This window comes from Ischnura elegans, chromosome 6, assembly GCF_921293095.1.
Source record: "Ischnura elegans chromosome 6, ioIscEleg1.1, whole genome shotgun sequence".
NCBI classification, from domain to species: domain Eukaryota; kingdom Metazoa; phylum Arthropoda; class Insecta; order Odonata; family Coenagrionidae; genus Ischnura; species Ischnura elegans.
This window is the reverse complement of record NC_060251.1, coordinates 116,945,107-116,961,883: the sequence shown is the minus strand read 5'-3', so window position 1 is coordinate 116,961,883 and position 16,777 is coordinate 116,945,107.

Below are 16,777 nucleotides of genomic sequence, written 5' to 3'. Positions count from 1 at the left end.
AGTTAGACATGATGAAACATTCTGTTCCAGAAACGCTTTGATTAAAATCCATGAAATAGTTCAGTTAGTAGTTAGCAATTGACAATCACTCAAGTAGAGGCCACCAAGGTATGAACTTGGCGAGTGCTGAAGCTGAAATTTATTGAATTAATTCTAGACTACTTTTTCTTCCGGCACGCAACTAACGCACACTATTACACTTAATTGCTGTGATCTCAGACCGTCTCATAGGCATACCGCTTATTGGCTCACAAAGTGCGCAGTTAATTAATCATTTTTGACATGTTTAAACCTACTGAAGATGCCATTTTCTTAAATTGAATTAATAATAAAATAACTTAATAAACCATTATTAATGTATTTAATGCAAAGTTATTAATTCATATGATTAAATTATAACGATATTGCTTACCTCGAGTAGGATTCGACGATGAAAACAAAAAATTCTGGTTGTCTTCACGAAAAGAGAATCAATCCTAGCAGTCCGTTCATATATTTTTCGTTGAGGTTGCTGGATTCGCGGGTGAATAATATCTTTCCGATGGTTAATTAGGCTACAGTGTCTGTTGGAGAACTTGCCAGTATTTTCCGTAAGCGAAGAATACGACCCTTGAATTGAAATTAATAATGCTCAATGTGGCTTTCCTTCAATTTTAAGGTTTTCAATCGTCAGTAAATATGACAAATGTATGACTATGAAGTGAATTGTTTAGGGGAGAATTTCTATGCACTAATGCAAACACAATCGTACTAATCGTATAATGGTAATGTCACTATCGCTCATGAAGTCCAATACATCTATTCACTGCCTATCTTCGCTATTCACTCTCGTTTGCAATTCTTTTACGTGATTAGCTACATGAGTGACTTGCCTATGCCTGAGTGCAAAATTACACCCTTTGTTCACTTAGACATTAAAAATTCATGTCCTCACTTACCTCAGACAATTCTGGTGGTTTTCTTCTTTGTAGTTCTGTAGATAGCTCATAGATACTGCTCTCCATTATCATTTCCCCGGAATGAGACTGTGACTTCAACGAACGAAGAAACGGCTGAAAAAGACCAAAAAACTAAATTATAAATTTCAAACTTGCAAAAATGTGTTTCTATCAAAACGACGGTTAGTGAAGGACTGGGGTGTGTTGTGTTTTCTTCGTGAGCAGGGGGGAAGGGGAGGTGCTTGATTGGAGACGACAGTTGAATGCAGACCGTTAGTATTATAATGTATTGTTTTTCGTAAATCGATGATGTGTTCTGCAAACTTACCTTCTGACCTTCGGAGACGACTAGAAAATTCTAGAACATTGATCACGTGTTTCATGACCGTTGGCTCTTAAAGATTTTTCGCGCTATTTTTTGTGTAACATCGCCAACTTGAGATCGAATCCTATTGGTTAAGCGTAGCATTGGTTCTCCGCGGGAAATATATTTTATTTATAATATATAGTATATCAACGTATTTAATAATGTATATTACTAGATAAAATTTCAAATAACCCAATATCAACCATCTTTACCGTTTCGTACATATCTCGTTGCTTCAAAAAAGAAATCGTATATAAATTATCGTGACGTCACAGGCATACGTCACAGGGCTGACTCAGTGTCAGAAGTACCCCTCCCTCAATTCCTGGACTGCACTTCGCGGCGAGCTCTCCTGGGGTTAAGAGGTGAGTACCTGAACTATTCTTTTGCTGATCTTAGGCATTTTTGTATGATTTTTGAAGCAACTCTCTGATGTAGAGAATAATTCACGAACACTATTTATTCATCTTTATAAAGTAATCGTGATCATAGCAACTATTATTTTGAACGAAACATTTTCTTACGCCATCCGTCTTCCGTTCCAACTTTTAATACAATGTGAGTAATGTACCTATAAGTTAAAATTACTGTTAGAGTAGTTCGTTTAAGGAACGCTGGTGATAGGAAAACATCCCCTTCGATGACAATCGTCCTGGTTTTCCTCTCGATCCTGTTAATTTTAAATAGAAATAATTTTTTTATGAAAAGTATTTTGGCAACGGACGATATGCCCCACTTGATTTGCCAAAGCGATTTAATGTGACGAATACCCGATTGCTCAAATTGTGTGATCCCCTTTTGCGTAACTATGTATTCGTTTACGAGTGTTATATGTGTAACTTTTGAAAACTGGATTTCGCTATGGACTGTGAGTATTTGAATTGAGTGACCTGCGAGTAGTTTTAGCTTTGCATTGATCGTGTTTCTAAGAGCATCGAAGATAACGGTTTGAATACGGAAATAATGATCCTAACGGCAATACTGTGGCTTAGTTTCAGTACTTTGGTATTTTATCGCTGTGACTGTAATTTTAAGGTATAAACAGTAGACGAGGAACAGTGAGACAGTTTCGTTATTGATTATGAGAGAACTTGAAATTGCATAGTGTAGCTATTATTATTCTTGTTTGCTTTAAAGTTTTTTTCTTTATCGGTACCTTAACGGCAAATGGGTACCCTATTCCACATATTAATGGTATCTAAGAGGCTTTTATAGTCCTTTATATTTAACCCTCGTAAGTACAACAGAATAATTTCGTTAGGATATTTGCTGACACTCCTAAACCGCTATGAAATAATAAGTCATAAAGTTTTGACGGGGAGGTAAAGTAAGAGAACATTGGCGATCATAATTGGATTAACAGCACTTCATTTGGCAATTTCTTTTTTGCACGCAACTCTGTGGTCGTTAGTATCATAATTTGTTGTAATCTTTAATTTCACCACCATCCTTGAGTTATGTGTTATGTTAACTGTATAATTTTAGGTCGTAATTATATTGCCAACCTTAAATGCGAAATTTTTCTTTTCAGGGGCACGAGTAAAATTGGGATAGCGAATCAATTCCGTGAAACGGGTGGGGTTAAATGGGAGAATGAGATGAGGTTTCAAGGAAGAAGAAGCATTCGGGAAAATGGTGAGTTAATATGATTCACTTTATTATTTGATATATCTTTTTATAGAACCTTTGATATACCTTTCCCATAGGTAGAACTTTTTATCTTTGTCTCGCTTCATTGCTAGAGGCAAACGAAATACTGTGCGATTCGCAAATTATAACGTATTATGTGATAATTCTTATGATTGTATTTAATAATTTACTATTATTTGATCATCCGAATGCCCTGATTTTAAGTTTTCGACCCTTGGTGACTATCATGCCTTCGAAGGCCGCTAGGAGGTATGAAAATTAGTTTACGTAACTCAAGTAAATTTTGAGAGATAGCACTTAATATTTGATGATGCCACGTGGAGAGAGATGGAATATCTTAAATATTCATTTAAATAATTCTTAATGAGCGATATACGAGGTATTCCTTTCGTCTCCTGCCGTACACTTGCCCATCTAGTATTGTCTTCTTCAGGCCATCATAATACATGCTTCAGGATACGTTCGTTTCTCGTGGTCTGCGTTCTGCTTGTTCGGATATCCATTTAATTTTCTTATAGCCGAATAGCTATCAGTTTCTGCACCACTGTCATTGCCCGGGACTTCCATGGGAAAGAATGCTCAAATAGCAAGTTCTGATGACTTGTCTCCTTACTTTATGTTCAAATTTCCTGCTCATATAAGTGAGGTGATGCATTATTTTTCTTAAAAGTTCTCTTCGCCTGGGCTATCCTATAGATTATTTCTTTCTTGCTTCTTCCACCGCTGATTATTCTGATTCCCTAATATTAAATAAGTCGACATCTTCCAACACTTGTTTCCCTAAGTTTATGCTTTTCTTGATTTCCTGTCGCTTGCTACACTCTATTTTGTAATGGTGATTTTTAGATTGCTTCGGTCATAGTCCTACCCATCTTCACTTTAATGTTTTGAAATTTTGTCAATTCTCAGCTTAAGTTTCCTCGTGGCTAATCATGCATTGAAGATTCCGGACTTTTCTTTGATTTAATCGGACCAATTTTAGTTCTTAATTGATGAAATTACAGGAGAAATTATTCGGCCTTGACGCACTCCGTTCCTAATTCTTGATTCTCCATAGATGTGTCCACATTTTATCACGCCTGCGTGTTTAGAAAAATAATTGTGGATGATTCACCTGTCATTGCTAACTACACTTACTTATGTCAGAATTGAAGGCATTGAATTCCATCCCACGCTAGTTATGCGTCATATTATAACTCGATATCTATTTAAATTGCTTTTTTACTTGATCGCTCTCCATCTCTTACAGATATTCAAACCATGTCTTCACATTGTATTAATTATCGGCCATGAGTTCTCCGTTGTGTCACTTACGGTTTACATTTTACGCTTTTTATTTGAAGTTTTTCAAGTCCCTTTCGCAAACGAGCCTCTACTTTTCCATCCACACGATGTTTTTATATTCCTAGACCACGTTTCACTGACCAGTCTGGCTTTATGACAAATATCGTTCCCTATTCTCATTATCGTTCCCTATTTCTATTATTCTTGTACTTTAGTATGCCTTTAATGAGATCCAAGACTTTCTGCGTCATCCAACCTCATGATTTCCTTCTCTCAAGAACTTCTTTAGTTGTTTTCGTTGGCTCACTGTTCAAGATTTTCCGACTCTCTTCCTCTAAATTCTCGGTCAGATCTGATGCTAGTTTATTCTGCACTGCTTACCGAAATTACACTTTCCTAAATCATTTTACTTGGCAAATGCTTTCCACCGCTTCGTTTTTTTAATTTTGGGTAACATGACTTCGCTATTAAGTTACGATCTCTGTGGTTACATACCCTAGGGCAGCTTATGTCGTCCTTTTCCTAGTTTCTGAATTGGCTTTTGGTAGAATTCAATTAATTTAGAATCTTCTCAAGTATGTTGGTTGTTTCCCTTGTGTAGATTTGGCGGCTGTGAGAATTTAATGTTGTTTTCGCAACCACTAGCTTGTGATATGTGTTAGTCATTCATTTTGGTTACAATATCCTTGTTTTCCGGAAATTCTCCAGTCATGAACTTCGCCGATGTTATGTTCACTTTCAGGGAGAATATTTACATTTTCTTTACCTCTTCCTTGCTCCATTACTTCTGCTTTTTTTTTGAAAGACCTATTCCGCTTCTGTATTTTTTATCAAATCTTTTGTCTGCTTACAAACCTTCTGAGCTGCAGTAATTATGGGTTTTGGTTTATATCTCAGCCATTACCACCCTATCATTAAATTGTAAGTGGTCTTAACAAATCGCTGGTCACTTGTTCAAGGGAATAATGTTGGGATTGGTTTTTGCTGCCTTTTTTATATTTATGGTGGGAGTGTATGAGAAGTTAGGACTGGAGGGGGAATGTAACGAAATTTTGCGGATGACTGGGTTCCAAGTATTGCTGATTCTTAATCCAGTATCACTATTATGGTTTTCCTTGTTTTTCTCTATTTCTATGGCCTCGCGGATGAGTCGGGCTTTAAAATGTTTTATCCTCGCGATGACTCTTGATTTTCCGAAGTCGATCGCATGTCCGGTGGCTTCGTGCTCCGCTACGGCTGACTTTGAAGAGCAACCCAGTCGAATGGCCCTCTTGTGCTCTTCTATATGAGTTTTGACCGTTCAACCCATATCCTCGTTGTATTTCTTCTCGCACGATCGGCAGGGGATTTCGTAAACTCATTCAATTTGAAGTGGCGTCCTATCCTTGGCATTTCCGAGGAGGTGTCGTACTTGGGCGTGTGGTTTAAAATGGCTTTTATGCCTTCCGGATGATGTTACCGACCTTATCCGTCGTTCTTTTCACGTAGGGGAGGAGAGCTTTCTTTAGGCTAATGTCGTCTTCTGTTTTGGGAATTGTTCCTATTGTCTTTGTTGATCACCTTACTAAAATTGCGGGATATAGCTCCATTGTCGTAACCATTAAGACGTAAGATGGATTTCAGCTTAATAGTTTCTGAAGATAGATTCTTCGGGTCACTCAGCCGGCTCGAACGTTCAATTAGAGGGGTCATTACAGCGTTTAATTAAGCAGGGTGGTGATGGGAACTGGCATGAAGATAACGGTTTGTTGACGTCGGTTTTCTATACACGGCGTGGCCTAGGCTTCCGTTGTCATTCTTCTTCACCAAGACGTCGAGAAATGGCAGTTTTTTCGATTCTTCTACCTCCATAGTGAATTAGAAAGTAGTGTAGCTCTGAACCATGTTTTTTTTAAAGGGTGAGTGGGAACTATATTTTTGTTATTGCGATTATTGTTTATGATGGTTTTGTTTTTTGGAATCGGTTATTTTGAAAAGAGATTCTCTCATGGAAACTTAATTTAAATACCTCGGAGGAGTGAAAAATATCCTTTGCGTGAGAGTAACAAATAAAAATTATTGAGTATTTGTAGATAAAATCAAATAATTTAGGGAATAGATGATCAACTTTAAGATGTGAGACTGAAAACCAGTTGCTGCATTTATCTTATTTAGGATGAAATTATCAAAACGTATTAATAATGCTAATTTCCCTTGTAAGTTTTATGGAATTTGATGTCTGATGTATTTCGCTATTTCTACTCGACCGGATGTTGCTCGTGCTGTTAGTTATTATCCCAATATAATTCATCTGATGATTAAGGGTGAAAGAGTACATATACCAATATATATTTACTTAGTCCTCAGAGCTTAGTGAGGTTAGCACACCTACTGGAAGGAAAGCATTGGTAGTTTCAATCACGTAACTTCCAAAATTTTTTCGTGACAAACTGCTTTAGATTACTATGATTATAGACGGAATTACAATATTTTCTCATACTCTAGGGTAATTAAAATAAAGACTGTGATTAATTTTTCATCACTGATCACGATTTATTTTAAAATTTGACGACAACTTTGCTGTCAGCAGAGGGTGCCTCTTTAAGAATGACTTTACTCAGTCATAGCAACATTGAATATTGTTATAAAAACATTGCACAATCTTTTCTTGCCAGGTGAGGTGCAATTTAAACGGCCAATCTCAAATCAATTTCATCAAGCTGAGAATCATTATCGCAATTTTGTCGGTATGACAAGTAAAAGCTAATTCTCCGTCCTGCGAAAAAACTTTAGGGTTGCTTGGGGAACTTGAAAATGCAATCTTCAACTTGTATTTAATAGTGCTTCGGGGTATTTTGAAATAATCGGAAGCATACCTTTGTGCCATTTCACCAAATATGATGGTTTCTAAACACCTTTGAAGGTGTTTGCTACTGTAGTTAGCATATTTTCGGCTCCCAGGAAGACGTTTGTAGATGAAGGGCATCCTGACTAGGCTAAAAACAAACATACTGTAGAAATATCCCCATTACACATTTTGCAAGCTATAAATAGAAACCTATGACCTTAAGGGAATGGGCTCGTTAAAGTAAGCCCTATTTTGGCTCAAAAATATCTGGGCCGAGGCAAGTCGTGTTTTGTAGTTAACCGGACCTTATTTAAAAATATATGAAAATGATGAGGCACATTATGTCTCTAAGGATTTAACTACAGAACGGCATAAAGCATTTAAAAGTGTTCAAATATGTTTACTTATATTGCTCCATCAGGATGATAAGCGGCTCGTGCACAACGAAGTAAGGGAGAATAAAATTGCGCGTGGTTTCATAAGTCACACTACTTCTGGGGGTGCTCCTAAGCGGCTCATAGGGGAATCACTTTGCATTATAAGGAAACTTCAACGATCGGTACTACCGATAGCGGGACTGTCAGGAATTATATATTTTTTAAGTATACGGCCAGGTTCACTTGCTTAAGGATGGTATATGTGTTGTTACTCTGGTAGTAATATAAAAGAAATGCGACGAATTTCTGCCAGATGTGGTTTACCCAAAAACATCTTGTATTTTATTGTATCAAGTGCTTTTTTATGGCTATGCGTACAGCAGCGGTTAATTTATTACTTTTAATGGACTGGAAAATTGGGATGATAGAGATTTTCAAGCGTCCTGTGTACTTTTACCTATCCTAATACGAGGTTCGTTCTATAATTTCTTGCTTTAAGGATGCAGTGAACCTTTAATTTGGCAAGCTTTGATTGAAGAAATGGCAGAGTACATCTGCAATGTCTTATAGAATAATTTGTCATACCAGCATTATTTGATTTGGACGGGCAGTTTTTTTAAAGATTGACTATTGGCAATTTTTAATACATCAGGCGTGGTCACTGGTTCCAAAATAAGATCTCAGACTTAGATGATTTTTACTATTTGATGTACCAGTCATTGAATTATTTTTTATAAACGGATACAATTTAGGAGACTCAAGTGCTTATGCACTCCTTCTTGAAGTCAATATCAATAATAACTGGGTAATTGAAGGTCCGATTTCCTTGTATTAGTTCATGCATCCAAAGTTTGTTTCGCTTCCGTCAATTCCTTGAAGATACTCCACTGTTTCTTTTTATTTCGATTTACTTTGTCCAATTGTTCCATGTCTCAGGAGGTAGCCGGCAGGAGGTAAAAGATTTTTTACGCGCAACTTTGTTCATCGAGGAGTCAGTGATCCAGGGCTTTAATTTTACGGCACTTTCATTCCTGACCATACTTAAGACTTATTTACAAATTTTAATAGTTTGATTGAAAATGTAGTAAAAGTTTAGGGAATTTCATGTTCTTCATACAATACTTCCCAAGAATACAGTCGAATATTTTCATTTAATGATTTACAGCAACAATACTGCACCAAAGTGACATAAGATGGTGTACTTTCGTTTTCTTCGCGAACAGAAAGATTGGAGATTGGGTTGGACTGGAGAGTGATGCGTTATGCCTAAATGCATAAACTTGGCTTGGAGGGCTACATTAAATGAGTTGAAGAACTGAGTGATTACATGATCTGAATAGGTAATTCATTGTCTAGTAATTCTGGTTGCTTCATTGATTAAGGTAGTCAAGCTACATTAACTCATGATGTTTGTAAACTGCTCGGAATCGCAGCTGGGCATTAGTAACTGAACATTCATATCACCGACCATTACTTATTTTTGAGATATGCCCCTTGATTAGGGTTCAAAATCTAAAAAAATATTCAATAGAAATTTATCTTCCTGTAGACGACAAATAGATCAACTATACAAAACTTGCATGAAACTTTGATCAACAAGCAATTTAGGTTCTGAAATATCAGGCGATGCGGGCGGTCCCGCAAGGGGGGTATTATTATTAGGGTAGTCTGATATTTATTCGTTACTGCTACTTTTGAAGATATATATTTGCGTCCGAAATAGTATTTTGTTTTCACCCGATTACTCTACAGGAATGACCGACTGTACAGGAATCGAAACACGTGCTGTGAGGAGTGGAATGAAATCATTGGGCAGTACGATATCTTTGCATCAATTCGTTATTTTGTTCCGCGATATCTCCCAGGTAAAAGATTAACCTTGCGGCATGGTATATCCTCTTTTCATATTCATACGTGACTCACCGTTTCTGACGTACGAAGTTGTGGCTCCATAGCTTAGTAGGTTCATTAAATGTGCAGTTGTTACAGTGAAATGTGGGAGGGTTTAAATTCGAATTAATTATTCTCCTTTTCATTTTATAAAATAATAGATTACACAGGAGTCAATATTACATTTATAAAAATAACGGCTCTATCTACCTTAACACATCTCTTTCCAAACAGATTAAATCACTGAGGTGAAATAAGTATGAGAAGTGGCAGTGGTTGTACCTTAATTTCCTTGTGGCTAATTACTGTCTAATATCCGTTGAGTAAAATCCCAACTTATAGTATCGACAATGCTCAATAACCAACCAGATACATTCGTAGTTGAAATCATTTTATAGCCCTAGGATATGGAAATTATTTTAACTCACTAAAATGGGACACGTGGATCTCTACATATTATTGAAAACGATTGTACATCAATAGGGAGTAAGGATTCCAAGGTCCAGAGTCGAATGGAAGAAAGTAAATTTTATTTGACACTTAGCTAACAGGTCATCATCTACGTGCTGATTCAGAAGTCGGAGTTGAATTCCTCCTATTTCCCAACTAGATTTCGTCTTGACCGGGTAGTAGTAGACAATTTGGCTATTATTTACTTCTACATCTATTGCAGCGCAAACTTTATTCACTACTTCTTCCATATTTTCATCAAATTGGCTGGGGATACCATGAATTTCCGTGTTAATACCCAACTTGCGTTTCTCAAGGCCATCAGAAAGGTTTAGTGTGTCAGAAAGTTGCGTCTTAAGCACCACATTTTCACTTTGTAATTTGGATATTTGATCTAAAAATTTCTCTAATATTTTACCCTATGACTCAATTAACTTTAAACGGTCATCCAATTTATAGTATTGCTTATGAATAATGTTCCCTAGTTTTTTTGATCCGTTATCTTTAGTTATTTTATACCCTCTGCGAACAAATAAAATATTTCCTGAAGGGATTTACCTTCCGAATTACTTCTGTCCATTCGGGATATCTTTCGTAAATGTTGGGAGTCCACTCATTTCCAGGATTGTCCTCTTGATTCAATCCCTTCGAAGTCAGCGACTCTTGCAGAGAAAATCCATGGTAGGTTTTACGGCAGGCATCGCTATTGATGGAAGTTGTATTCCGTGTATATGTGTTACACTCTGCACACGAACTAATGCCAGAGAGATTTTGTGGGCCTGGCGGATTACACAAATAAGGCTTCCACTCAATGAAGGCAACTATTTTCACACATTTAGCCGGAAACTAAATGGCTCGCAACCGGCGATGCATAGCGTTGAGTCAACCACACGGAGTGAGAACACATCCATGCCCGACGGGAGCGGAACACGAACTTTAAGAAGCCAATCTTAGCACCGGACCTCCTTGCACTCACTGCCCTTTAGTTTACATCCACATACAACCCGGAAGCCGCCTAAAAAGGCGTGCGGCAGGGGGTGTTGGAACACCAGCCGTTTACATGTGAAAGAAAATGCTCTAACGAAATAACGACTAACATTTTTTAAAGCCTCTATGGTTCGGGGGAAAGACAATTCACGCATCTATCCTTTCGGCAAAATATCTCTCTTAATTTCTCTTATTTAAATAATCTCTCTTCTGTCGGACATAAAAATATAGAGGGGCTGTAATATCATGTTCTCAATGTCACTCTTAAAGGTATCTATTTTCAATTGTTCAAACAATCGTAGCCTAGCGCGCAGCCTCCGAGTCTCAGGTGGCTAATTCGCTGTGTAACGCTGTCTGTACGCCCGTTGCAGTTCAACTACGAATCGCTTAGCTTTTATTTTATTTTGTTCAGTTCGCGAATTAAGTCTTTCTACACCGGATCGCTTATGCTCGCTGCATATTCAAAGTGCGGTCGGCCGAGTGCAAAATGGCACCTTTCTCATACTTTCTCATCCGAAAATCATCCCACAGTATGGTTGACGAATCTTAACTTCTTCAGGGCTCTGACAGAAATATTCCAATATGTGATCCCCACGATTGATTGTAAGTTATCATAACTCCTATGTACTTCACTTCGTCCGTTGTTTTAATGTTAATACCACAGTTTTATCAAGCGAAGGCGCACCGCGAAGTTTTCAGACACGGAAATGAACCTTTGATTACCGGAGTAACAAAAAAAGTCTAACGTAATTAATTCCTTTACACAGAATGAAGGGAGTCATATCAATATGAATTCGAGGCTGTGGAATCTCACTTGGTTAAGAAGCTCGGCTGCACAAATCCAGTGATACCAAAATGACAATCAGCGAATTGGAAAATGAAGGCAGGTCTCACTAGATGTCAAATATTGCATATTGCTCCTTGGTAATCAATCACCTCCTCGGATGCCAGGGAAATCAACCCTCCACCACTTACCCGTTATCGTATATTTATGCAATGAGAAGAGTTAGTAAAAGTGCTGAGGAAAAGAAACTGGGCTCAATTGCAGTTAATTTTGAAAAGGTAATCATTTACGGGTATAAATTACTGATTTTAAAAGTAATCAGTAAAATTATATTTACTCCTTGTAAAATTGTCCACTCTAAAGACCACTTGGCAATTAATGTCGAATATTGGAGTAAAAATATGTAACACTTTGAGTCAGAAATAGCTAAAGCTGCACTTCAACTCGCGATACATACAATGATAACTATTGTAACACCACAGATGGGTACAGAATACAAAACTAGTGGTGTCGTATTTTGTACCCATTTGTGTTGTTGGCTACAACATAAGAGTGGCTGAACCTAAGCAAAGAAATTATGACACTCAAGGATTAGAAGTTATACGTAGGCCTAGGCAAATCAGTGAAATCTGTAATGTTAGCGTGGATTAGGAGCAATTAACGATTGCATCGATAGTACCGGTTCCTCTGCCAACGTAAGTAGTAAATTACAAATAAAACTTGCATTTCGTAAAAATTAGTTGTTACTAATACAAATTACTGCAAAAGTAATCGTTTCAAGAAAGTTGATGAGTTTTACTTGATTACCAACCAAAAACTCCGATGAGGTACACTTTGGTAATTATTCCATATTGGGTTATTCACGGCATCGAATGAGATGAGACACGTTTTGCTCTGCCGTTCCAAGCACTCCAATACACAAAATTGTAGCGGTGAAACACAACAAAGTACTCTGTCAACGTTAAATAGATTAGCTTAAAGCCCAGGTAACACGCTGAATTATTTTTTAAGGCGGACGTGGAGATTCGCACCTCTCACACGCAACGGGCTGATAATGATTTTTCGGATGACGAGACATTCACACTGCGAATTGTCAAGTAGAAGAATGTTTGTGCCTTCACCCGAAAGGGCCCACAAATATTTACAGAATATTGAATGAAATCACTAGAAATGCATATATTTCTCAGAAATCCACTTTTTTTTAACAAAGTTCCATGACAGTATAAAAAAAATGATTTTTTTCGATAAAGATATTTTAATTTTTTTCTATTTCACAGAAAATAATTCTTTATGTTAAAACATTAATCCGCTATCCGAAATGTCACATTCGGGGACATTCCTTGCCCTTTTTTCCTTGTAGAATCTCAGTTGGTTAAGAAGCTCGGCTGCACAAATGTAGTGGTACCTGTCCTTCTAAGATTGTTTTCATCAGATTATCAAGGCTTATATTATTGCTAACTCAATGTTCCCGTCTCATCCTAAGGATTTTAGAATATTGCTCTTTTCTCCCACTTTTCTCGGCAATTCCTCATTATACTTCCATATATCGATCCATTTCATATTCATCATTCGTACATAGCACCTATTCGCTACATCAACTATATCTTTATCATTCTCCGGTAGCACCACATTTCGAATGATACCAGTCTTGACTTCTCTGCTGCTGTCAACGTCCAAGTCTCACAACACGCCATAACGACACGAATTTGTAATATTTCACGATTATTATTACCAGCGATTGATAAATAGAATAAGTATTTATTTAATAGGTTATCGTGCGATTACTTCTCGGAAAGTATTCCATTCTTCCCTCACACGTAGACTGTGAGTACTATCGTTTTCCGAGGTGTGTAGACACCCAGGAGTCCTACTTAACTGTTGGGGCCGGGTCGGTGGGAGGTTGGCACATAGAGCGACCTGCATCCCTCACTCTTAAGCAACCAAGAGCCGACGAGGACGGAGGTGGACGCGACCTAGCCACCGAATCTGGAGTCAAACTCCATTAGCCCAATCAGAATTAAGATTAGCGGATGGAATGTACTGAGGTAACCCACGTCCACACTCACGTTGGGCCGTCGCAGTGTTTTCTTTTGGGCTCCGTGGCGAGGTTTTGCCTATCTTTAGCTTCACATTTTGTCTCACTGTTTGTCTCTTACTACCACGTGCCTCCGTCGCCGAGTACGTCTATACTGTGCGCGGTTGTTACGGAAAAGTTCTGGGAGTATAACTGAGCTCATCAGAGGCTCCGAAGTCTTGTACTGCAAAAGGTTTTCGGTCTGGTTATTCTTCTGTTAAGTTGAGTCGCGTTGAGAACTCGGAGCTGACAGCTGTTGTTGAGTCCTAGTTTATAATCGATTATTTATACGGATATCAGTACTCCTTTTTAAAACCTTAATTAGGCTTTATATGACAGTTGTTACAGTTTTTATAAGGTGTTCAAGCAAGCGTGGAATTCTGATACGCTGTTGTGAACACTTTGTTGATGACTTAGTCATACTATCGTAATATGGACGGGCTCTAGGAACCCTTTAACTATGAATGAAATACTGGAAGGACAGGCAGGGGTATATGTCATAATAGAACATATGAAGCGAAAATAAAATGTTTGTGTGGAATATAATTGTCATAACTAGATGATTCAGAAGGCTTAAATAAACTTGAGGAGCCACCTGCCAAAAATTTGCTACGAATCCCTTCACGGAGGGATTTCGATTTAATCTATCCTTTTACCTTATTACGGAGAAAATGTTTTATTTATAAACGACTTCCGGAAACAAAGCTCGCGCTCTTTCTTCACGATGTCCTTCAATCTGTAGAATCGAAAAGACATGATTACACTTTATTCTTGGATTTTAAGAAAGCATTCGGAACGGTGAAGAATGATCGTAGGCTTTCCCGGCGCATAGAATTGTGGATGGTTACACGGTATTTCCACCGGGCCAGGTTCTCCAACTCCATCTCGGCCGACGTTTCGTTGGGCGAGTTGTCCATTGTTGTCCAAAGTGGCATAAGGTGCCCCACAAGGAAGCGTAATGGCCCCGTTTTTTTCATTAGGCATATACCTATGCCCTAGCATTAGCAGTAAAATACGCTTATTTGCTAACGACGCCGTCATCTATCGCGAAATTAGTGATTCTTTCTGACAGTGAAATTCTATAATCGAATTTAAACAACGATGATTTGTGAAGCCAAGAGTGGGGACTCGAACTTTATTTGAGCAAATTCATGTCGATGCATTTTTTGCAGAGTTCGTCCAACCATAACCATGCTATTGCTGTGGATGGTACTTATTAACATAAAGGCTACAGAGGAAGTGAAGATGGCAACATCGCGACGTTGCCATCCATCACGCCATATTAGTGATCACTATGGCTTTCAAATTCCATCAACGAATTTAAACAACGTCCATGTGTGGAGCCAAGAGTGGGGACTCGAACTTAATCTGATCAAATGCACGACGGTGAATTTTTTGCTCGGGTCGCCCTACTATCTCCATGTATTTTCTGTTGATGTTTTTAATATTATGGCGACAGATGAAGTAAGGTATCTGGGAGTTACCACAGCCTCGACCCTACCTTGGGGAACGCATATGATGGACAGTTTACACGATACTTTAACACGTACGAGTTAATGTCTGTTTCCATGAATGATTTTTGTGGATCGGAACGGAACACGTATGAATGCATGAACCCAATCACAACTGGTTCTATTTTCTGTGCATGCACTCGCAAAAGTTGGTACAAGTTGGCAATCCGAAGTAGATGATATTAGTTCTAAAGAATTTCACACTACAGTGGGTGGTAATGGTTGCCGAAGAGAAGAAAGTACGATGGATATTACGGTGCATTTTGGCGTTTATTCTCGCGTTTATACATTGAGACCCGTACGTGTTAATGTACCGTGTAAACAGGCCTTAAGAAATATTTTTGTCAGAGCCAACATTTTTACAAATGCGCTCATAAATATATTGTGTGCTTTAGAGTTAAGACTTTTTTTACTCTGACAAGAACGCATGTACTCTTCCTTTTTCATTCCGTTAGAATTTTGCACCTGCCCTCTTGTCGAGAGTCAGAAATATTGAAACTTTTACTTTTGCGGTGTCCGAAGTAGATGATATTAGTTCTAAAGAATTTCACAATACAGTGGATGGTAATGGTTGCCGAAAAAAGAAAGTTGAGTAAAATAACGTCATATGTTATGCACTGAGAACAATGATAGGAAAACTACATAGCAGTAGTGATACTGTTTGATTAAAATTAGCTTTTCAATCATTATTTGTCCGTAGAAAACTGAAATATTAGTTGGTGCTGGTTTTTATGGAAAAAATGAAAAGGGGCTCCTTACTTTAAAACTTATACAATAATATAAATCTATATAATTCGAATAATTTCACAGGGAATCGGGAAGTACTAATCATTGCTCAGGAAAATTACTGGAATATTTTTTGGAACATTTCCACATTACAAAATTGATTCGAGTTCTTTGTATACCGCCCATGAATAAATTCAGATTAATTTAATAGAGTCCATGAGCGATAAATATTGCGAAGAAAGGGAGTAAGGACCCAAGGAACGCAGTAAATTATATGTTCAACGATAGTTTCATTTGCAATCACGGACAAAACTCCTCTTCCATTACTATTACGTTTCGTAAAAATTTATGGAAGGTAGCTTACATGCTTGTGATAAGCCAACCCTGCCAAGCACCTTTTCAGTTTGCTGGCTGGATAAATGTTTGCTTTTTTATCAGTATACCGGGACTAGCCACGGTGGTTACTTTATGAGAGTCACTCACAATGCACAAATTGTGCTAAAATCCACTGAGGGAAAAAAATCATTCGAGGGGATCCGGGTTCGAATCGTGGTAGTGATTTTTTTCCGTGGATTTTTTGCACAATGCTGGATGGATATTATGCTGAGTCAGCATTTGACATCGGGATACATGTCTCACTCTCGTTGGCGCTAATTTAACTAAACCTTCAAAGGGCATCGGTAAAAATGTCACATGAAGCATAGATAAGCAAAGAAGCTGATTAAGTGTAAAAATAGTTTCTCGCGTATAGAAAGCTAGTACGTGATTCGATTCAGTGAATTAGGCTGATCATTTATGACATGAGTGACAAGATAAGACAGCAATTTTTAATATTTTTATTCATATACTTCCCCAGCCGGCACATCCCATACTGCATCTATATGTGAAGTGAGGATGCAATGTGTGACAGGA